Genomic DNA, 25,276 nt, shown 5'->3' with positions numbered 1-25,276 from the left:
CTTTCTCTCCCTTTGCTAATATTTATCAGATAAACATTAAGAGAAACTGTGCAACACCCAGCTACTGACAGCTTGTTTGAATGTTACTTACTGTCAGCTGAACTGCGTGTTGTGAGTCAAAGGTGAGCTTTCTAATAGGGTCAAGGTCAACAGCATCACCACAGAGAAAGATTATTGTTAGCTGAATGAACCACTAAATAAGAAAGTGAAGGTATGGTGTCATCCAACATCACTTATTAACTACATACCAGCTGCTGTTCTACTTTGCTCCTTCTTTTTTCATTCTTTATTTTGGTGTGTGTGTATGTATGTGTGTGTGTGTAGTAAGCAATATGTATCTTCACTAGGTTCATGGTATGTGTTAGAATGCACTACAAGCAAAAGACCCACAGAAAATTTTATCATGATTTCTTGTAATTGATACCATACTGTTTGGGACTCCTCCTTCTGATCTTTATATTGCAATTCACCCACAGAGGTCTTTAACAAAAGTATCTTTGAAAAAGAAAAAATTTGGATCCATTTAAGCTCAAAAACAAGATCCAACATCTGACAGAATTCTGTTGTATTATTAGGAAAGACCTATGACAAAATGGGGGTTTAATTGCACAACCAATTCTATTATATTTTAATTTATTGCTCACAGATTCCTTAGGTGTAAAAAAAATTCTCATTGCTTTGGTTGGATTTCATGAATATAATTCAAAATGTAATTCCTTTAAAGCTGCCTTATTACCTGTACTGTATTTAGAACCATTTATTTTATCAAGGAGAAAGAGCAGCAAGGCTTTGTTTAGACATCCTGCCTTCACCTTCTGCAACATTCTTCAACCTAAGGATGATTAGGTCAGCAGGCCAACCTGATGTCCTCTTGCCTCAGCTCCCTCAGTCTGTTCAGCTAGAGTCACAGTCACATATTTCTGGTTTTCTTTTGCCTTTCAGTGAAAATTCTCCTACCAAAGCCAAAGTATCTTAATTCAGATAACTCATCTCTGCTTTTACCTGCTTCCAGATACATCTGCACACAGAAAATATAACCAGCATCTACTTCCTTTCTTGGTATCTGTAATACTTCCATGTTTGCCTGTGCAAACATGTGCAAATACAGGAAGAGTTACACTGTTCACAAAACAAAACCAAAATAAAACCAGCAAAGGTGATGGAGTTGAATGACACTAAAAAGAAAGCAGCAGAATTTTTGTTCCATTTTCAGATCAAGAGGTTGAAACTTGGTCTATAGTTGAAAACTAATAATCACACCTTTAGAGAAACATATGAACCTGTCATTCTTGTTGTGCAGACAACAATTACCCTTAAAACAAACAAACAAACAAACAAAAAAACTGTAATAAAGGAAGGAAGGTGTTTTTATTTCACTATGGATTTGGCCTTGACCGTAGGCTATCAAAACTTTATTATAATGTTTTACCTGAGTGAGCTGCCTTACGATCAGTGCCTTACGTTTTCTGCCTAAACAGAAATGTGCCCTCACAGCCCAGAAAGCCAACCATATCCTGGGCTACATCAACAGAAGCAAGGACAGCAGGACAGGGGAGGTGATCCTGGCCTTCAACTCTGTGCTTTGAGATCTCACCTGGAGTCCAGATGTGGAGTCCTCAGTTCAAGAGGGACATGGACTTGTTGGAGTGTGTCCAGAGGAAGGCCACAAAAATGATCCAAGGGATTAGAATGCTTCTTCTATGAGGACAGGCTGAGAGAGCTGTGGCTGTTCAGCCTTGGGGAAGAGAAGGCTCCAGGAAGACCTGAGAGCAACCTTTCAAAGGGAAAGAAGGGGAAATTCTCTTTAGCAGTGTCTATGGTGATAGAACCAGGATAAATGATTTCAGAATAAAAGAGGGAAGGAATAGTCTGGATATAAGGAAAAAGATTGTACAATATGGGTGGTGAGGCACTGGAACAGGTTGTCCAGGGAGGTGGGGGATGCCAAGGGATGTCAAGGCAAGGCTGGAGGTACTCTGAGCAGCTGATCTAGTTGTGGGTGTTCTTGTTCATTGCAAGGGAGTGGGACTAGATGACATTTAAGAGGCCCTTCCAACACAAACAAGTCTATGATTCTACGATCTTTAGGTTTGATTTCTGTTACAGTGGGTAGCTTTTCAAGAGTAAGAGTGGAGCCAAAAGAAAAATGATAGCGATCAGAAGTAGTCGCATGCGTTTGTGGTTCAGATGTGGGAGGGCAAAGTTTAAATTTATCAAGGATACCACTCCCAGATAACCAAGCTCCAGACAATTGTTTTTTAGCAAATAGGATTCCTGTACTCAAGTCACACCCTTCAGAATAACTACAAACTTGTCAAAGCAAGGTAGGGGGGAGAGGTGGCAGGGGGGCAGATCTAATCCTGTTCATAGCTTTGATGATAAGGTTGTTAGGAAATCAGACTTAGAAAGACAAAATGAGTATTATTGTCACAGCTCCTGGCACGTCAAAAAGGTAACAATGAAATATTTGCAATTATGAATAGCGAATATTAACTGCTCACAGAAGAGCACAAGTGAGAAAGGAGAATTTTCTGTTGCAGAGAGAGGAAGATTATTGCCACAGGAATAACTGCGAAGCAAAGCACGAACTTTTGAGGACCAATCAACATAAAACCAATTAAAAAGGCCATAACAGCGTGCCGGATTGCATAGGGTGAAATTAATATCTAAATATTTTAATTTGTTGTATATCAAATAGATTAAAGCATCTTTTTTCCTTGTAAAGAAAGAATAACTCTCTAATACAAAAATCACTGCTTTTTTCATATCACAATTTAAAGCGCTGGGTTGATCACCTATGAACATATGCCCATTTCTTTGCCCGTGTGAGAATGGCATGCAGAAATCCCAGTCTCCAGTAGGAATGAGCCACATTGCTGCTGGGTCTTTGAATCACAGTTCAGTGCAACACACTGTTCCTGTGCTCTGCTGTCATTGCCATCATGCTTTATCAGCCAAAATGACCTCTAGCTCTCTCGCAGTATTCTTTCTGCATATGATGATCAATTGCGATATAAATGTTGTACTGCCAGGACAGTCCTTCTCTATGAAAAGAATTAATTTTGAGGACTGACATGGTTAATTCAAATTAGACATGTTAAAAACCTAACAAAATGAAAAATACATCCTCAATGAAAAAAATAGAAATATTACTTTTTTCAGGTTACTATACTTAAACCTTAACTTTTAATAAAATAAAATATATAGAGAAAAAGTTTCTATTCCAAATCTGTTCTGCTCTGGTTTTTCTTCCATTCTTATTTACATAGCTTTTGAGCAGGATGCTTTGTTTTTTTGTTTTTGTTTTGTATTTTTTAAGTCTGAAATAAAGCACTAATTGACCTTAAAGGAACCCTAGAACATTGCCTACTGTGCCCAGAATCAGTCCACAGTTTTCTTATTGTGTTATTTTTGCTCTTTATAACCAAACAAAAATGTTTTTGATCCATTTTCCCAAGATCTTTCTTTGCAGGTGATACGGATATTCTAAACTCTATGCCTATTTTCTGCCATCTGAGTCATCTGCTTATGGCAGAAGAGAGAAGATGAGAAGGAAAGCCCAATATTAGTGGTGAAAGAGATTAAAATGCAAATAAATGACATTACATTTTAAGACTGCCATGGTAGTTTGTATTTGACAGAAAGACAGCATGGCAGGTTTTCCCCTGTTACTGCGACAGGTCACCATTTCTAATCTCAGGGTCATGTCCAAGTTCTCACTTTCATAATTGCTTGGGCTGACATCTATTTTGACCTTTTTTTCATTTTGGCCTTCCCAACTGAGAGAGGTCACAGACACATACAGAGGCAGAAGTTCCATAAAACGCCATAGTGATTATGAAATAGGACTACTACTCCTCTGGCCTTTGGCATAAATGGATATATAATCTGCTATGATATTTTAACCCTTGAAAGCTGCCAGAAAACATATAATTGTTATGCTTTGATACAATTTGAGAGAGCTACTCTTACAGTTCCTTCAGTATTAATTGTTTGGGGTGTACTGTGAAACATAATTATAGATCCTTGGAGCTTTAGCAAGGAATTATTAATGACTAATTAGCCATATTTGCTAAGAAAGTACAGTGAATGTAATTTCATACAATTATCTGCTATTCTGATTGGTGTCAAAATATGTATCATGTGATACAACAATCTCACATTTTGTTTGATTGATTTTCTGTTTGGAAACATTAGATTAAGGCCCGCAGATTCCTGCAAAACTTCTGTGAAGATAGAAGCTGCATAAATATTACACTGACCAAAAATGTACAAAGAACAAATGCACAAATAATCTCAAATAAAATAGTCATGATACAAAAGCTATTCTTCACCACTCTCTATACAATGCTGAATAGCTTTTTACTGGCACTTTGTTATAAGACACAGCCAAATATCAATGGCAAGTGACTGAAAAGCAACTGTCAGCATTCTTTGGAAAGGAATCTCTACATAATCAGTGCTTAACAAATTTTCTTTCATATACATATCCAGTAATATGAAGATTACATTTAAGTATATTTTTATATATATTGAGTCCAGAGAGAAAACACCAGGTAGGTGCTGCAGAGCAAGAGGTTGATGTGTTTTCCCCATGAAAGGAGAAAGAAAAAGTTGAGGGCAGGGCAGGAAGGTTATAAGGAGGTTATATATAAGGAAGGTTTTAAGGAAGGTTATATATACCTTGGAAGGTATAACCACTGAAATGAACTGAGAAGAGAGGAAACCTGCAAGATCTGCAAGCATCTAAGATGATGATGCAAGATAAAATGTTGTAGTTCTCTCACAAAGCAGGTACCCTTGATGTTTTCCAGGAATACTTTTGCTCTAGATCTGGTAATATCTTTGGACTACCCATATAGCATAACATACCTCTCTGTGCTGGGAGCAAAAACAGTGGTTGATTTTGGTGTATATGTAGAAATACCTTACCTCTTTTTCCCCCTTTTATCCTTTTCATCTTATTAGGAACCAAGTGAATAGTCAGTTGTCCTTTAGTTCTCCCTCCTTTTTTTTTTAGAAGCTCTCAGCTTTACCCTGTAAAAGAGATTGTTATCCTCACATCATACCAGTGTATTCAGCACATGCACATAACACAATGTAAAACCCATTGCATATATCATTTCAGTAACTTTTAGTAAGGCAATATATGGAAGCCAGATAATTTTTTTTCCGTAATCTAAAGTACTTATGGGATACATTAGTACAATGATGTATAGATTATGCAGGTAGTATTTAATGTCTTAGCCACATTTTCCGCAAGGAGACTTTGGAAAGTTTCACATAAAGAGCTTTGGAAAAAACTGATGTTTAATAAATGAGACATCAAGAAAATGGGGGAGCAAGAAGATGAAAAATTAGTTGGTTTTCCATGGAAGTATAGCATAAAAGTAAAACTTCTTAGTTCCTTATAACTGTAATTAATTCATATGATAGTCTTTAAAGTAAAATATAACTCGGAATGGGGATAAAACATTTTGAAAGGTGAGATACTAAGCTGTATTTTCATCGAAAAAATTTGCCTCCCTGAAAGGTCAATCTTAAATCTTAAAATTAGTTCAATGACAGGAGAATAATTCTAACACTGCAATGAGTGTTACAGTTTAGTTACATTTCATCAGATATATCTTCTTTTTTTCAAGTCATGTAATTAAGAACCATTAGGTACATTTTTTGAAATCTGATGAAATCATTCTTAAGTTAATATTGAAAGGAAGATAAATTGCTTTTCATGATTAAAATGTCAGACCTTGGCAAGCTCTGGGAATAGACCTCCTGAAAATACATTACTCCTTTGTGAGGTCATAAGAAATAACATAAGGACTTCAGTGGATTTTCCATGCAAACATACTAGGCCTTTAAGATTACATGCCATACTATTTTTGTAGACTATACAACACTTTTCACAATGAAGCTGCATTCTGAAAAGTAGTTGCAAATACTCCTTCTTTGCATAAATAGCTCCATTGGATTCTCAGTAACAAGGACTCAGTAGTATGGACCCAGGTGACCAAACTCACCGATCCACATCAGTGGTATTTTGTTAGGGTGAAGCTATCCACTTTGGAAAACAAAACAAACCCCTCCCAAAACTCATACGTTTGAAAGATGAGTAGGTTTCAGTACAAAGAATTCAAATGTAACCAAACTTTGCAAACTGAAATAAGCACAGCTGGTTTTGCACTCCAAATCTCTGGTCAGTGTTTAAAACAAATGAGCACTGAAAACAAGAATAAAAGGTGATCTGGAAGGCCTCTCAGAGCTCTGTCAATCAGAACTCTATCCTTGCTTTCTTTCTCCTCTTCCCAAACCACCTATTAAAAAAAGTAACTTTCCTTAAAAAGAAATTTCAGATATTTCTGTTATGTCATTCAGTGACAGGTGTTATAATAGTCGGAGACAGCAAAAGACATGCCAAAAAGACATGGTTTAAGCCATTTTATAAATCTTTATAGAGATTCTTTAATTAGAAATGGCAATCTTGAAGATGGACATGAAAAATAATTAATTAAAGTAAGCGTTGCAAAATTAACTCAGGTGATTACATGTAGACTTTTGGCAGAAGTTTCAACAGTGTGGAGAAATGGTTGTCACAAAGCTGTGTATACTTACTGCCTTCCTCTGAGCTTGGAGCAACCCTGTGGGGAAGCTGCAGGCTTTGCAGGGTGGATTCTGGCTTTTTCTTCAGCAGTATACTGAGGATATATATTATCTTTTTCAGAGGATTGTGGGAGAGTTTCTTGGCTTCAGTGTCATGGAAAAGGAACTGTGGGAAAGGGTGGAGGACTTTCATCAGAAAGGATTAGACTGTTTCTCAGTGGTAAAGCAGGTGGTTTCCAGCTGAAATATGCACAGCATTTGTACTCTAATTTTTTATTGCATCTAGCCAGCTTACTAACTCAAGTGGGAACACCAGGATGTTTATCTGCATTAAGAGCTTGTATTTTCTCTCTTCACTTATGTCTGTAGACCATCAAGGAGAGTGAACACTCATAATTTTCACTATTGCTTAAATGGAAGAAACTGTACTCTGGGGGATTGTTTTGATACACCTCTTTGTAAACAAGAAATCAGTAATGAGAAAAGTTATGTGAAAGAGACACAACAGCAAGTAACTACGTGAATGAAGCATTTTGCAATCAATGAGGTATCTTACTTTTAATGGAAGGAAACAATGCCTGACAGTGGAATCATACCCAAATGATAAGTAATTTCAGTGAGATCTGTCCCTATAAAATAGGAGTTCATGCTTTTATTGGCACAGGTGCTCCCTGAATTCTAACACCTGTTGAAGTCATGGGGAGATGATGACTGAGCTCATCAGGATCAGTGTCTTCATGCATTCTCACTTGACAGGAGTTTAAAAGCCTACTATGCCAACTAACTCACCAGGAAGTATTTAAACAAATTTTATATACCAAGGAAGTTAAGGCTGTGTTTTGAAACAAAAGTTTCCATGACTGTGGAAAATCTGAACAACTTCACTTCAGCCCTCCTGTAGGCATTCAATATGGTATAGAGTATTTACTTACCCCATGTGTTCCAGGGGCCATAGGACAGATGATACCCACTTTACAGCAAGGTGGTATTAGCTGCAGTGTCATTGTTCAGTGAATAGCCCGAGGCATTTCTTTCTTTCTTCCTTTTTTTTTTTTTTTTTTTTTTTTTTTTAACTGAATGTTATTCTTGATCTGCTGTTTATCCTGAATGATTCATTTCCTCATAGTAATACCCATACAACAACCAGCTGTGTCACAAACATTGACATGTCATTGCAAAGGGAGGTGAAGGGTTTCCCCATTTTATGGGGATAAAAATATTCGCTTATATGCTTATCCAGTTATCCAGACTGCAAGGCACTGCCTCTTCATTTCCCAGCATGCTTCAACAGTATTTCACAGCCCTGCCTGGCTTGGACTTCAGATGCACTTATGTATGTTCAGTATTTTTACAAATCAGATCTTGAGCTTTTCTCTTGGATCTGAAGAAAGTGAATGAAAAAGGAGCACTAAGGCTTTTAAAATGACTTTCCTATTTCATTATCTCAGGAGGATTCTGTGGAAGATGTGAAAATAAAGTTCATTTATCCGAAGAAGCATTTCTCTATATTAATTGGGCTAACATTTCTTCCTATTCCTACCACTCTATGCTTCAGTTACTGAACGTTTTATTGTTCCTAAAACTATGAATCAAATGTTCACACACAGCCATCTCAATTCCTTTCAGTTCCTTTCACTCTTTTCCAGTAGTTGTCTTTGTTTTTTTTCCTCAATCACTCAGTCTCCTTCATCTCTCCTTGTCCTGAGTCCATGCTCATTTTTATCTCCACAGCTGCTGTCTCTTTGTCTCCCCTCCAGCCCTCAGGCCCCTTCTTAAGCTCTTTCATTCCAGCTTCTCAGCCTTTGCCAACCAGGCCTTGGTTTCATCAGCATCTGCATAAAATCTTGAGTCCTAGGTTTCAGTTCTCCCTGCAGCCTCAGCAAAAACAGTCTCTTTTTCCCTCTGATTCAGATAGGTTTTAGTCCACAATGCTGCAAAAGTGAGAGTAACTGGGAGCACAGGGATGACAGATCATAGTGATTAGTTTTCCTGCAAGAGCTTTACTCTATCTGATGCACGCTCCACAGGCAGGGGTCTTGGTATCCCAGATACAGCTGTTGGACTGGCCCCTATGTTTTCCAACAAGAGGAATGGACTGAGATGAACAGAATTCTTTCACTTGCTTAGTATTAATAACACATTTTTCCAATCCTTGATCAAGTATGTGGAGATTTTCCTGGGTGAAAAAAGGCACATCTTTAAAACAAAAATCATTCTCCTGCTAAGTTTCATGTTCCGTGCCAGAAGTATAGATGTTCTTGTGCTTAAAACAAAAAGACCAGTTTTAGTTTCATCTTGTCTCCTTTCAAATTCTGAAATGTAAAAAAGTTTATGAAAATAGGTCTTTCTTACAATAAGAAATCCCAAGCATCACATGCTACCGTAACATAACTACATACTCTTCCTCCTTGCTAGAAAGGTTCTTCCCAGAAGTGCAACTGTGGGATTGGAGAACTGATCCTGAGGAGAAAGATCACACTATTTAGGTAGTCACTCTCTTTTTTTTCCTGTACTACAGAGTTTGCCCTTCCAGATTAATGGTACTGAACTTCTCATGCTGACCAGAGGGAGCACAGGAAGAGATGAAAAGCACCCAATCTACTAAACCGTAGATCCTCTCCCACATGTTTCTGCACAACTCATAAAATATAGGTATGATCACTGTGCTTTATTCAAAGAAACTTAAAGGTTGCCTCATTTCTTTTGGGAACACCACTTTTCCCAAAAAGCCCTAAGATAAAGTGGAGTCATGGCTGTCTACTTATCTCCAAAATGACCTTAAGAGACAAATATTTTGTAATAAAAACCATCTGGAATTAGCTATAAATAATAAGATACAGCAAAAGCTGTCTATACTCTTATGCATTGGTATTCTGATAATGTAGAAATAAATGAGAAATTAGTCACTGATATAAGTGGGCTATAGCTCCAGGTAGTGAACTTCCACTTGCAATGAAACTGCAAAAGAAAAAGAAACTACTGCTATGAAAGTCTGCTGTGCTCCTGGCAGGCACTACAGTTGAGATAATGTCATTATGGGTGTTCCATTTCACTTGAGGTCAACTTTTTTTAATTTATAGATGCCTTACATCAAAATAAGAAATAATGGTTTTGCCACTGGGTTTTGCTCTCGTAGTTAAGCACCTCAAGGCACACTTACCTTCACCTTTCTATCCAAATGTAACTCTCTGTAGCCACAGAGTTTATTTTTTTGTGGTTATTTTACCTAATTTAAAAGGTGATGAACTATTAGGAATGTTTTCAAAAAGTGTAATAAAACTAGTGCTGTCAGTGCCATGTTACTGCATGCTCAATTTTAACATGATGTCAGTGACTGCAGAAGCATCTGACGCATAACTGAAGAGGTGGCTTGGGACACCTACTTTCATTTTATGGACAACACTCAGAAATAATCTCTCAGCTTATTCTATGGTTGTTCCCAAGTGGAACAAAAATTTTTGTACCTAAGCTCCATGTCTGTAAAAACTGAACAAAATAGCCATGATCCTAATACTCCTAAAATGCTTTTGAGACCAAATGTTGCACAGCGGATGAAGATGAATGTAGCCCTTATTATTGAGGTGTAGTCCAGTTTCTTGATTTTCTGACAGATTATTATAATCATTAATGATCTAGAATAACCCATTTCATTAAAAGTTATCCTCTATAACTTTCCAAAATGATCGGGTCTTCGTCTCTTTTCTCTATTTTATAAATTAATTTACTCATTCATTTGTATCAGTGTAGATTACTGCAAACATAGCTATACAAGATCATTCTAATGGGACAGAATCTTCTGTCCTTTTTTCTCATGGGCCATTGAAAAATCAGCTTTTCAGTCATACCAAATTGAAACTGCATGACTGTGAGCTTAAATCAAAGCACTTAAATGACCTGGACATTTCCAAAACTTTTATGCAAAAACTCCCTTTTAAAGGAACATAATTTAAGAAGCTCATGTTTATGAGCAAAGAATTTCTATGATAGCACCTAAAATAAGTGAGAATAATCTCATACATACATACAACCAGTCAGTTGCTAAGAATCTCTGCAAGAATACCATGCAGTGGAAAGGTTTTTCATTTTTTTTTTCATTTTCTTTTCCCCTCACTCAAAACCAAATAAAAAACCCCATTCACTTAAGAAGCGATTGTCTGTAGACCTTTGAAGCCAAGGAGGGTGACAGCAAGGGCAAGAGGCTTATTTCAAGGGTCACATTTCATTTGCATAAGCAAGTAACCATAGGGCACTGTGGAATGTCTGTAAATGGATTTCATTACAGAAATTCAGCTTAAAGGGACTATAAATAATCCTCTGACAAACATTGTATATTGCTTCAAGTTCTTCTGTAATAAAAATATTTTAGTAACACAACAATCCGTGAAAGCAGGAAATGAAACAGGAGGAGCTGCTCATCTTCCCCTTTTCTCTCTCAGGGCAACATTATATTGTAATATGTTTTAGAGAAGAAAAATGTGATATTCATATTATTTTAGCAAAGTAATCCTACAAAAACAGGCTTATATCATTCCATATGGCTGAGACAGGGTGGCTGAACAAATACTCAGATCTTTACTAACTCTTCTCCCCTGGAGATCATCTGTTCAGCAGGACAGGTGTGCAGGCTGCATGGTATTCTGCCCAAAGGAAAGTCTCAAAATGCATAGTGGTGTGTAAATCTTACAGGATGCATTTCAGTTCAGAAGCCGTCTAAATTACTTGTTTTACTGGATTGACGTTTTTTATCATATGAAGAAATTATGAATGTCTAAGGCCACATTTTGGACAAAGCATTTAAGCAACTTGCTAACTGAAGTGCACACTTAACTCTTGATTACTTCTGCAGGACTTGGCTGTGTGGTCAAAAGCTTTCCTAAATGTGGAGGGATGTTCTCACATATTTAAGTGCATGTTAATACATACAGGATGTTTTAACATGTCCCTTCCCAGTACTGTCAAGAGTTCATAGATAGATGGATCTAAGTGGACAACGGACCACGTGCAGATGGTCTGAAAGGTCCAGGAAGCCACTGGAGCTTTTGCACTTTTCCTGTGTGTAGAAACAAATCCTTAGCATCCCTTTAATGATACTTGGCTTGCCAGCTTCAAAGGGAAAGTTTGGGCTATCTTCTCATCACCACTACATCTCTTCTGGAGCACTACCTGGAAGGACATAGACAGTCTCTGTTCAAAGCTCTGTTCTGCACAGGCAGTCACCTCAGGGGAGAGTTTTGTCTGTGCTCCCAGTCTATTACATGAGGTCTCCACAAACAGTATCTCTCTACCACTTCTAATAATATACTTGCAAAGAAAAGGGAACTGTAGGATACTTTAAAGGAAATAAAAAGTGGGTCCTCATAGCGGTAGTTTAATCAATTAAATTTCATTACGCTAGTTTTTGTTTCTTCCCATTTACTTTTCTAATAACTACAATCATTCTCACACTGGCATTACTGTTATCTCTGGAATAGATTCGCTCACACTGAAAAAATCCAATTGAATCAGAGCATGTAACGAGAAAATGTAATCCATCATTATTAAAAAAGACAGCTTACCTTTATCTGGGTGTTAAATAGTACAAATCCATGAGAGTCAGTGAATGTTTTGAAGTAAAAACGAAGGGCATTATGAAGGCTGAAGTGGATTTGTCACCGAATTATACGTATTACCTCAGAAATGGCCTGCTACAGGGCTGTAGAAATAACATGTATTGGGGTGGAAAAGAGAAAATAATGCTATTTGCTTGTTTTCCACATTTCCAGGGAAACTAAATGAGATCTTAAACATCAGGTTATTTTGTGGAAAATTGCAAAATGAAAAGAAAGGTTGTTCCTGAAAATAGATCATATTTGTTTCACTGTTCATACCTGAATGATGTTTCTGACAAAATGCATGTCAGAAAATGTGGACAAACTTGCTGTATGTCAAGCTAGGTAGCAATGTCTCAGGTAATGGCACAAAACATCAAGTTCAGCAATACAATGCATATTCCTATCACTATGGACAAACTTGATCAAATCTCTTAATCAGTATCTGCTGTCTTCACAACAAAGAAGATAATGTGATTTACTCATCGTTATGATGTACTTCAAAGGCTATATGATTGTGGCACATAGTGCGTTGGTCATTCTGAACCAGCAGCTGCTGCTAACAATGGAATAGGCTAAATGCATCTCTGAGAACAGAAATCTGATTTACTTCATACCTAGGCTGAAGTGACTGGTAATAGAAGAGTGTGAACAACTCTGAAAAGTAAGTAAAATAGCTTAACTGGAAGATTTTGATTACTTTTTTTTTTTTTTTTTTTTTTCCCCAAGATGAACACATTTCCAGAGGAAGTGACCTAGGAATTTTGGTGCAAGAACTTAAACAATTATATCTCCATACAGCATAGCAGGAACATCTTCTGGTGGAGATCATTGGCAAAGTGGTGCTAAACTTGCCATGGAGTCTGTGAGGCCCTGTCATCTAGGTCAAAATCCAGCTCTTTCTTAGATCATGCTCATCATTTTTCTCTCTGTTCTCAAACAAAATATTTCATGGATGTAGAGAAATATGTATTTATTGTTTAGTTTTTCTTTTTGACCATAAAACATGGCACATCACTGTACCCTGTGTTCATTATGACAGCACAGATGGAAAAGTTATTATGACTCAAAGCTAGGTGAGAGAACAATCTCACAGAAAGGAAAGATAATGCTGCTTAGCTTATCTGTTCAAAGTACTCCTGGCTATTTTTGAGATCTTTCAGAGATAGGAATATCTGTCTTAGCAAAAGGCAAAATGGGCGGTTGTTGTTGATAGACCTGGCACTCCATTTGACACAATATGACAGACTATTCGGTGCCCTTCTTTCAAGAGCTTTTTTCGTTTGGTTGCTGTTTATGAATTAGAAGAGGGAAGCATACATTGCATATGTAACTGTAAAGGGGATGGAACAATGAAAATTATTTTTGTGGGGAACTGGCAACAGTAAAGCTGAGGATCTGTGATTTAGAGAACAAAAAATATTGAGAAGGTGTGTGGAGCTAGTGTGATTAAAGAAATGGTTTTGTTAAAAAAAAGAGATCAGCTCATGAACCATTTAGAAAAACAGGCAAATAGTGGTCAATTATTCATGATGCATTATTCACCTTGTTCTATTGGAACAGAACGATCCTGGAATGCTAAATTAGGAGTTAATCAGGATGCAATCTCTCACTCCTTGTGTTTGGCATTGCCATTGACCTTACTGTGAGAGAAGCAGTATGTGGATACAACACAGAAAGAGCAAAGCTTAAGCACTATGCCAGAACATTTAGGCTTAGCTGACAACATACCTCCTCTAAGAAACAATCATCAAATAAACAGTGGTCTGAAAACCGTAATATTTTATGAAAGATAAGGTTAATCATTAATTATGAACAAAACAAATCTAATACAGTTAGCATACAATTCCTCTCCCAGAAAGTGAGTATCAACACACTGGGGATGAGTACAGTCATTTACACTCTTGGTAAAGTTGGAGGGAATGAATCTGCAAGATGGAAATAATCAGAGAGCTCAATGACTACTTAATCTCAGAAATTCTCTAGGAGAAAGAAAGCAGTAGCCCATATATAAAAACATCTCCCATGGAAGTATTTGGCTGGCCAAGAGACTATTCATTGCACAGCATGCACATTAGGGAAATTTGTGGGAACAACCAGCAGAACACAAGCTGAGCACACAGAAATTGGCAGATTATTCTTGCTCTAAACAGTCTTGGATTATCTTTATTATCTCTGAAGTATCCAGAATCATGCTTCAGGAGTTCCTCGGTACTATTTCTTTTTGCAACTTTGATATAAACTGTGTAAGGTAGTACTATAAGGTAATTACCATGATGCTTTTCAGGACTGACAAGCTCTCTTGCATAACCTGAACCTCTCTGTATCATTGCTTTTAAAGGTCTCAATCCTAAATTTCTTCCCCACCCCTACCCCCCCAAGTAACTGCAAAAAGGCAGAATTTGGATATTTGGATTTTTGGAAACACAGAAAAATTCTGTGTATTTCTTTAAGAAAAATTTCCATTAATTGCCAGGAAGTACTCCTGGTTTTCAGCCCCATCTTCAGCAGTGAGGTAGAATCCTCCCACAGTTTTATTTGGGTTTAGAAAAATGAACACATTTCTACTTGTGCTTTGACTGAATATTCCTTAGAGAGATTAGATTTGCAAATATAAATCCCATACAAGAATATCACTACAGCTTCTCCCTTTCAAAGGATCTGCTAGTATTTAAGTGAGCAAAGCTGTCTTAGCATGGCAAGACATCATCACTTGCCCTTACTAGCTGGGCTCAGAAATGAAAGATTGGTTTTACTTCTGACTCTCAGGATAGTAACCTTTTGGCCCATCTATTTCTTTTCACCTTTCCAAACACACACAAAAAAATTAATCGGAAAAAGTGTTGCACAAAACATTTGTTCGGAAGGTGAAGGACTGTGTTCCAACAAAACCCCAAATGTGAGATCTCTGTATGTAAACATACACTTGCAAACAGGAAATGGCAGCTCAGAAGATAAACAGACTCCCAGCCTCCCCATTGTCACGTCTGGCTATATGCATTCAGAACATTTCCTTGTCCAAATCTCACTCTCCCTAAATTGTACCCTCATGTCAAGCTAGCTCTCAGAGAAGCAAGGGGCAAAGTTGCTCACCTCTGCTAATCTTGAGTACTCATGGCAGGGCTGTTCTGACAGATTCTGTTTAGATAACTGGCTTCAGCTACTGATTCAGCAAAGGGTTTACTCTGTTGTGAAAGTATAGTTTTATGGTTCCACATACTCCTGGATTTGGAAAGCAAATAAGCATTACCTTTTCTGCTGCCTACTTGCACGTGTGTTTTTGTGGACTCAGGTTTTCTACTTTAAAGTCACTCTCCCGCTGGGTTCTCAAATTGTACTTCCAGTTAAAATAATCTGGAGTGAATAACAGCTTGGAAAGAAGCCTTGGCCTTCATCCCAGCATTATCTCAAATCTTGTTCCATCAGCATACATATAGCATACATGATCAGAAATTGTCATTGCTAATTATCACCTGTAGCAAATTAATCATAAGCAGAATATTTCATCAAATCCTCAGCATAAACTCTGTGTCTATGCACAACAACTTAGATGATGAACTTTAGAATAACATCTTTGTTTCTCCAGTTTTTGTGCATCCAATTGTTGCTTAAGTACAATAAATGAACATTATTTAGCCATCCAGCAATTCAGAGAGAATTTTTGTGACATCTGTACCACAGGGAAGAAGTCAGTTACACTCTCCTATTAAATTAGCAGCTAAATTCATTAGTCAACATAAACTTCTCTTAATAGCTTGCTGAAGCACTTTGACTTATGTAGCATATTCCAAATAAAAGTTAAGCAAAAGAGTAGTGGAATAGATACACAATTCAACATTAGAAAAAATACAGTGTATAATTTACTGATGTTGAAATTTACTCTGCTTATACTGTTTGTTGCAAAGGGAAGCATAAAGAGAAATGTAGGAGAGCTGCTCTGAATTGAGGGCTGTTATGTTGGCCCATGGTATCAGAGGCGGATGTTGGTGGTATGACAGTAGAGGCTGGGCCTTCCCACCAATATTCCATTAAATCTGATTTCAAAGACAGTGCTTCCTTAAACAAATTAGGCTACAGAGATAGAAAAGGGCAGCAACAATCATTTATCTATTGAAGGCCAACTTATGAAATGTGCTATTGCTTCTAAGTTTAATGACAGTTTCAAGAATAATTGCTCATAATTATACAGTGTATCTTTATGCATTATGCTCTATTAAGGGACATATTATTGCATGCCAGAATAATTCTACTTTATTTTGTTTATCTTAGTAAATGAGTTGTTTTAATTGAAATATATACATTAATTATACGTTAAAATGTATACCTCCTTATTTGAGTATACATATATACACACAAAGTTACTCTGAACTGAGGTTTAGAAGTTAATCAGAGGGAAATATTTTTATTGTAAGATTCATGTAGTTGAATCTCCTGTGAGGTGTTGCTCGGGTGTTTTATACTTTTTATAAAATTACTAGAGCTGATTGTCTCATCATTTTGTATTACTATTCAGTGTGCTATGTATGAGGAAGAGCACAATAGCTCTGACTGGACATCAGCCCATAGCAGAAGATGAAGAACTGGCGTGATGTTCTGAAGAGTGTCTTTATTCAACCCTCAAAATTTTGCTTCATGTTGAAGACGATATGAATGATATGTGAAGGATGAAGCTTATTGTTTGAGATAAGTTATCAGCTCGAGTTAAGCCCTGGCATGCATTTTGGCAAACTTTACTATTTATTTCAGAATTTATTTTTCAGTTAAATGACTCCTACTGCCTCTATATAGCTTGGGCAAAAGGGTTAAACTGAAAGTAAAAACAAACAGACCTTCGCTGCTGAATATTTTATTGTTAATTTATAAGATATGTTGTTTGCAGAAGCACAGCCCGCCTGCTGATTCACTGAGCAAAAAGCAAGAATGATAGCCAAATATCAACCAATTTTTGGAGTTCACATTGTTTTCAAGAACTACGGTGCTAAACAATGAGGGTTTAGGAAGTAAAACATAATGTAACCTCATCATAACTATTCTATTCACTCCAAAGTTTAAATTTAAACACAAAATCAGAAGCGTATTTGTTTGTCTCATACAAAGATGTCAATGTAATGTTTAGGAAACTACCTCAGCCTATAATATCTGAAACAAAAAGGACAGCATCTTCCACACCAGTAGAGGTTAGGGGTAACAAGCCGAAGATGAGCTCTGTGGAGAAGAATCTGGGGTTCCTGGTGGATGACAGGTTGGCCATGAGCCAGCAGTGTGCCCTTGTGGCCAAGAAGGCCAATGGTATCCTGGAGTGCATTAATAAGGGCATGGCCAGCAGGTCAAGAGAGATGAACCTCCTCTGCTCTGCCCTGGTGAGGCCACATTTAGACTACTGTGTGTGTCCAGTTCTAGAGTCCCCAGTTCAAAAAAAGACAGAGAGTCTAGGAGTCCTGAGGAGGGCCACAGAGATGACAAAAGGTCCTGGAGCGTGTTTCATATGAGAAAAGGCTGACTGACCTAGGTCTGTTCAGCCTGGGGAAAAGAAGACTGAGAGGGGATCTGATTAATGTTTATAAATATCCTAAGAGAACTGGGAGGCAAATGAGTGCAGCCAGGCTCTTCTCAGTGGTCTGTGGCAATATGACAGGGAGTAGTGGCCTAAAACTTGATCATAGGAAGTTCTGTGCTAACGTGCAAAAGAATTTCTGTACATAAGGGTGACAGAGCACTGGAAGAGTTTGCCCAGAGAGGTCGTAGAGTCTCCTTTTACGGAGATATTCAAGACCTTTCTGGATGCCTACCTGTGTGACCTATTGTAGAGCACATGCTTTGGCAGGGGGGTTGGACTCAGTGATCTCTCAAGGTACTTTCCATCCCCTGCAATTCTGTGATTCCATTTGCTTTCCTAAGTCATGTGTGTGAAAATATAAACAGCACTAAAAAACCTCATGTGTATTAAATACTTAGCTTAAGAATAAATGTTTTCCTAACTGACTTAAGCAAGGTTAAATTATTTAAACAGGCAGTTTAAGAAATGAAATTTCAAGTGTAAAAGAAATTTGCAAGTGTAGAGTCTTGCACCTAGGAAGAAATAATTGCATGCACCAGTACAGGCTGGGGGAAGACCTGCTGGAGAGGAGCTCTGCTGAGAGGGACCTGGGCGTTCTGGTGGACGACAGGTTGGCCATGAGCCAGCAGTGTGCCCTTGTAGCCAAAAAGGCCAATGGCATTCTGGGGTGCATTAAAAAGAGCGTGGCCAGCAGGTCAAGGGAGGTGAACCTCCCCCTCTACTCTGCCCTGGTGAGGCCTCATCTGGAATACTGTGTCCAGTTCTGGGCTCCCCAGTACAAAAAAGACAGGGATCTCTTGGAAAGAGTCCAGCCGAGGGCCACAAAGATGGTGAAGGGCCTGGAGCATCTCCCCTATGAGGAGAGACTAAGTGAACTGGGTCTGTTTAGCCTTGAGAAAAGAAGGCTGAGAGGGGATTTGATCCAGGTTTATAAATATCTGAGGTACGGGGGCGAGGCTGGTCTTTTCAGTAGTGCATGGGGACAGGACTAGGGGCAATGGGCTGAAACTTCAGCATAGAAAGTTCAGCACGAATATGAGAAAGAACTTCTTTACAGTGAGGGTTATGGAGCACTGGAACAGGCTGCCCAGGGAGGTGGTGGAGTCTCCTTCTCTGGAGATATTCAAGACCCACCTGGACGCCTACCTGTGCAACGTGTTGTAGGGAGCCTGCTTTGGCAGGGGGTTGGACTCGATGATCTCTAGAGGTCCCTTCCAACCCCTACAATTCTGTGATTCTGTGACTGTTCTAAAGAGAACTAAAGTATCAGCAGACTTTACATGGCTAACTGCCTATACCAAATGCATGGAATTTGGTATAAGCTTTATTTCTAGTACCCGGGATCTTTTTCCTTTACTCTTAAAATGTGAGTTTTATTAGACTTAGCATGAAATATAAAGAGACAGCAGAACATAATGAAATTTTCTCTGTCTCCCCAGGCTCATTAATGTTGGTGAATGCCTTAAAGTATTGTGTGCTTTTGTGCTGGGTTTCTTCTGCTTGCCTTGGCCTGGCCAAATATTTCACATAAACAGCTTTTCATTCATAAATAGAATTTGGATAAGTAAAGTCATAAGAAATAATGGAAAAATTATGCACAGGGTGTTCTACTGACAAAGATGGGAAAGAAAATCCCACCTCCTGGTGCTCTTTTTTCCCCCTCATTCCCATGTAACAGGGAACTTTTAAAAATTATTATCTTTTTATAGATTACAGAATTACTCACAGTAGTTTAATCTGTACTTCTGTTACATCCATAAGGCCTTGATCGCTACCAAGGGCTACCTTCCCAATTCCACTTTTTTGAGTGCATTTTGAGTATATTGTATTTACTGATTAACAAACCCCTCAAGAGTTAGGCAGTTCTGCAAAACTTGCCACACATCTGTTGGATTTTTGTTTATGTATAGAAATGTAATTGGGCAACTGGAGAAAAGTGGATTTGTGAGCTGTTATTTTCCTAAAGATTACATTTAATAATGTTGGTGCACCCTCCATAATTTATTTGATTAATAATATTTGATCTAAACCCAAATTATGACTTCCCACATATATGACATAACTAATGAACTGTGAAAGGAAAGCTGTTCAGATGGTCACCAATAACCGATGCTTAGTTAATCCTTTAAATAAACCGGAGCTCACAATGTGTCCCTTTGAAGTCATAAATAATGTATATTTTTCTTTTGACTTTTAATAAGCCAGTGGAGTTCATCTCACAGTCTCCAAACACATATATTTTATTATGGGCCTCTGCAGTTTACTTTAATTAGTGTGTCTGAGTGCTTTGGGAGACTTAGCCCTACTGAAAACAAACAGAGTCTTACCATCTATAAAACATTAGCTCCCTTTGGTTTATCCTGATACAGCCGAGGCTCAGTGAGAAACACATGGTGTAAGTAAACACTCATAATTGCATTAGAATTCCCGGGTGTATTGGTAATTCAAGCTCTGTTTCATGATATTGTTAGAGCAGTTAGAGCAGGTTTACCAATCTCCTTGTCTTCTGGGATTTCATGAATTTCCATTTGGAGAGAAATTTAAATGACAAATCTAATAGAAACAGCAACAGACAGAACAAGCCACAGGGACTCTGAAAAGGAAGCACACTGCTAAATACCCCTTCAGTCTAATTGTGTTTTTTCATGTCTCTGAAATTTCTCATTCCTCTAATCTCCTTGCTGATGTGTTAATTTCGGTGCAAGGTGGGTGAGCCTGTGTTTTCTTCCACTGTCCCTGTAGAACTTTTGGTCCAGTGTGCCAACCTTTCTCATGTTCTTATTTCTTAGCTATTTTCCAATAAATGATACAGTCAGCTCCAAAAAATGCTATGTTTTCAGTAGTGTGTTGAATAGCATGCATATTTTTTATGGGGAGTAAATTACTGTTGAAAGCTTTCCACTGCAAGAGGGATTTAAGAAATGGAAAATCCTTTGCAAAAGCAACTCACTGAACCTATAATTTACTATTTGCTTTTTTTATTCAAAGAAATAAAGTGTTGCTTTGAAAAGAATAAAAATAGAAGCAGAGTGGTTGACAACCCTGCTGGCGGTAGGGGATTGGAACTAGATGATCTTGTGGTTGTTGTGGATGCCCTGTCCCTGGAGATATTCAAGGTTAGACTGGATGTGGCTCTGGGCAGCCTGGTCTATTGGTTGGCAATTCTGCCCATGGCAGTGGGGTTGAAACTAGATGATCTTTGAGGTCATTCTATGATTCCATGATTCTAAGACCTTTGATGTCTCTTCTAATCCATGCCATTCCATGATTCACTCCATGGTTCCATGACCTTGTATAAAAAGCACTGTCAGTCTTAAACCAAATACTATTCAAATCAATGCTGGTAAGTAAATATAAATCTGTTGAGTTCTTATCCCAAACTGGTCCTATCACTGCACCTCCTGGAGTTTTAAACCAATAATAAGAATAAAGTCTGGACTTCTATTTTACCTCCATCATGTTTTTGAAAACACAGTTTGACTACATAAAGACCAGGATTAGAAATCAGTGTAGAATGAATTACATGGGGTTTTATTGTTTGCCTGATTTTTATTTTTATTTTTAAAAGTGCATTTCTCTAGTATTTCTATTACATTTTATTTTATTTTTTTCCAAATTACAAAGCATCCTCTCTAAACTGGGTTTTTTTTTCAGCAATGTATGACTTCATTATGTTATGAAATAGCAGAAACTTTTATATTAAAAAATCACAGAAAAAAATACAATTTTCAAAGGCAGTTCAAAGTTGAATATACATATCTTTACAAGAAGCATTTTGTAATGGTGGGGTTAAATTGCAATGCCTACCATTTCTGAGTGCTACCCTTCACTTTCCTTGTATTTCTGTTACTCATGAAACACAAAAATACTTATTTCATTAAAGTGCTAAACAGTTGTGACAAATAACATGAAGACATTTCATTCTACTATCTTACCATTTGAGATCCTTTCGAATCATTTGTACCTTTCTTCCTTTATAGGCTGCTCCTTCTGTATTTGCTGGCTTTTCTTTTAGTGCTCTGTTGGCCATTGCATCAATTTGGCTTGCACCTCCTGCTTTTGCTCTTACGAAATTCCCATCTTAAACCTGTCAGACATTTCGAAACAGAATTATTTTCCAGGATGTTTGTAAATCCTTGCTCTCATTTCACGTTATGATCAGTGTAATGAGAATGCTATCAATAAAACCCAAGCTTTACACACCGAAGACCTGAAAGCAGGGATATCTGAGTGCCCACAGACAGGCCTCCTGTGCTGTCCCACTGGGAGAAGGGACAAACAGGCCTTACCTGCACAACACCATCATTGTTCCACTAGACCAGATCCGACAGCCCAAAATGCTGCCAAGGGAGTTGTGACTTCCCCTCCTTCACTCTGAAGCCACAGGAGTTGAGTGGTTGTAATGTAAAAGTGTGAACAGGATTTCACTGCTCGTTTTCTCTTTAGAAAAGGTAAGCCACTCATTAGCAGCAGCCTACACATTCAGAGCACAAGTCTGGAAGATTTACAACTCTACTTTAACTGTGACATCTTACTCACCCCATTACTCTGTCAGCAGGGAAATGGTGCAGCCATGGGTCTATCAAATGTATTCCTGCCTCTGGAAAATCAGACAGAGTTGAAAATCATTGGCTCTATTACTATGGTGTACTTCTGGTGTAAACAACATTCTTCAGAGAATTGGATCACCTGGTCTAAAATCCACTCCAGTTTCAAATGTGAATTGTGCAAAACGATGGATAATTCAGCTTATCCTTTAAAACCAATTAAATTTGTATAAATACACAATCTCTGATAGCGAGACTCTAGCAAAGCTGCAGTACTAATAAGGTTTACTGAAGCTACATTTCTAAACCCCTCTGCATGGAATATTTCCTCTCTATTATATTCATCAACAGAAGTGATGCTGAAATTAAAAAAGGACAAACTAAACCCCAGTTTGTCAAAACACACCATATTTATAATATTGAATAATTGAAGCTATAAGTAAATATATACAGTGTTGATAAAATCGAATTATCAGGCTAGGCATAATTGGGGTTTATTTAAGCTGTGACTGACTCCATTCATCTGTTATTCCAGTGGATATATAAAGATAAATTACTTTCTCGGAAATTGAGACACTTTTTTTTTTTTTTTTTTTTTTTTTTTAAAGATATTTTTCTTATCAGGTTTTCATTAGACAAGGCAGCCTGCTTTATATGTTTGTACAATTTAAGTAGGCTCTCAGTCTGTTTGTTAATACATCATGTTTATTTAAAACTCCTGAAGGAAGTTATTAATCTGTCAAAACTTTAAGATTTGAAGATGATAAATAAATGAACAATGCTAAATAATTCTTTGTGTTGTCTACAAAAACACGAAACAATCCTTACTGTTCTTTTCTAAGAGATGAAGCTTGGTTTGCTTTGAAATTACTCAATATTTATTTGCCCACCCTACATGGCTGCCAAAACCGGCACTGTCTGATAAGTACACAACTGGCTTAAACAAGATTCCTCTCTGACTAGAATGGTTGGTCAAGAATAAAAAATATGCTCGGATCCAATTTTTATTCTCTAATCACAGAAAGTACTATGGCATGATTGTCATTTGCAAAAGAAAAAGGCAAACACAATTAAAAGCTGAATGCCTAATCCCTCTGCCTATGGCTTAGAACTGGAGCCAAAAGAAATATTGCCTTAACAGGTATATTTCCCCTGAGGGAAAGCACACCTTCGACCACCTAGTTAGGGAAATGAAGAGACAGCAAGATGTTCAGTTGTGTCAGTGGACAGCAAGCTGTGTGGTGGCTCCTGACAGAAAAGCCTGGAATTAGTAGTTAGCAAATGAAAGCTCCATTTCTGATGGCAACACTTTCAGCACGGTGTCAGACAAAATAGTATTATTTTTTTAGCCCCTAGAAGCCAAGTCATATTGGTCCATGGGAAAGTCTGTGTTTCAGTAGCTGACATTTGTCTAAAGAAAATTTTGAAACTGATTGACGGATAATGTGAACTGCTAAGTGTTAATTAGGCTAATTAATAGTACGGGTGGATGACAGTTATTGCAGTAACACCTGTGTCTCACTACCTGAAAGGAATGTGGTTATTAACAAGTGGATTGTTTTAAATTTGGGAAGAGAAGCCTAAAAATATTGTCTTCAATGCACTAAGGAGCTCTCCTGTTCCTGCAAACATTTTCTCACCATCAGTAACTCAGAGGTGGTATGTGAAAGACTTTATTTCCTCATAGCACAAATAATTTTTTTCTTGAATCTGTTAATCTACAAAATAAAACTATATGTTTCTATCTGTCTAGACTAACAGGAGAATTATTATATTTCAGGTTTGAATGGGGCTTAATTTTTATATTTTTGTGTAATCTCCTGTAGAATTGGAGTGTAAATAAGATTCTATGCAAACTGTTGCGCAGATCTCATGATGTCTTCTCATGTCAGTTACCATGAGCTTTACCAAGCCTTTTCCCAGGCACTGCAGCACAAGTCACTTACGACTCAGCAGTTCCATGGTCAAGTCAGAAATAGACACTCAGAAGAATACACATGGGGTAGGGATGGCAGTGACAATTTCATAAGGTTCCTTTTGCAACATTTGTCCTTTTTTTAGAGATGTCTCTCAATGTGAGAGACTCTTTAGCTCCCACTTTAAAATGGAAGTTATTACTTCCTGGCTTCCGGATAGATTTTGTTGTTGTTGTTGTTGTTTTTTGGTAGTTGATTTATTGTTTTTCTACTGTGGCATTAACAATTCTGTTGTGATGGTGAAAGATGCACAATGCACAAGCTTGGCTTGTTTCAGAAAAGTAAGAGTAATTAAATGAATCAAATGTATTCCAGATTAGTTCAGCTTCATGTAATTATGTTGGTCACTCATCACAGAACTCCTAATGTTATCTGGATATATGCAATTCAGATACAAAATTTTGTAAATGTCGCATGGCTTCTTTAATAAGCATATTGGAAACTTTTTACATGACAGATTGCTTCTTCATTCCTCCTCGTCCTGTCACTATAAGACCATGTAAACCGTTGATCCCCCTCCTGCTTGTAAGCTCCCTTTAAGTACTGGAAACTGCAATAATATCGCTCCAGAGCATTCTTCTCTCCTAGCTAAACAGGCCTAACTCTCTCAGCCTTTCTTCATAACAGAGGTACTCCAGTCCTTTGATCATCTTTGTGTCCCTCCTCTGGATCTAATTCAACAGTTCTGTATCCTTCCTGTACAGGGGGCCCAGGCTTGGACACAGTTTTCCAGATGGGGCCTCACAAGGGCAGAGTAGAGAAGGATAATCTTCTCCCTTTCCCTGCTGCCACTCCTCTGTTGATGCAGCCCAAGATGCAGTTGGCCTTCTGGGCTGCAAGCACACACTGCTGGCTTATGTCCAGCTTTTTGTTCACCAGGTCCCCCAAGTCATTCTCCATAGGACTGCTCTCATGGAGTTCTTCTCCCAGTCTGTAGTCATAGCTGAGACTGCCTTGAACCAAGTGCAACATCTTGCACTTGGCCTTGTTAAACCTCATTAGATTTGC

General features: G+C 37.8%; 1 long non-coding RNA gene across 1 annotated transcript; it reads right to left on the bottom strand.

Moving 5' to 3' along the window:
- Window positions 1-1,648: 1,648 nt before the first annotated feature.
- LOC140251267 (uncharacterized) lies at window positions 1,649-6,664 on the bottom strand. The gene is made up of 3 exons (XR_011903393.1): window positions 6,613-6,664; window positions 4,933-5,037; window positions 1,649-1,774 (listed from the first exon to the last, which is right to left on the bottom strand). It is a non-coding gene; the product is annotated as an uncharacterized lncRNA (long non-coding RNA).
- Between the last annotated feature and the right edge of the window lie 18,612 nt (window positions 6,665-25,276).

Source organism: Excalfactoria chinensis, chromosome 4 (genome assembly GCF_039878825.1).
Source record: "Excalfactoria chinensis isolate bCotChi1 chromosome 4, bCotChi1.hap2, whole genome shotgun sequence".
Classification (NCBI taxonomy): Eukaryota; Metazoa; Chordata; class Aves; order Galliformes; family Phasianidae; genus Excalfactoria; species Excalfactoria chinensis.
The sequence above is the reverse complement of the archived record's forward strand: the minus strand, read 5'-3'. Positions and strand labels throughout refer to the sequence as shown.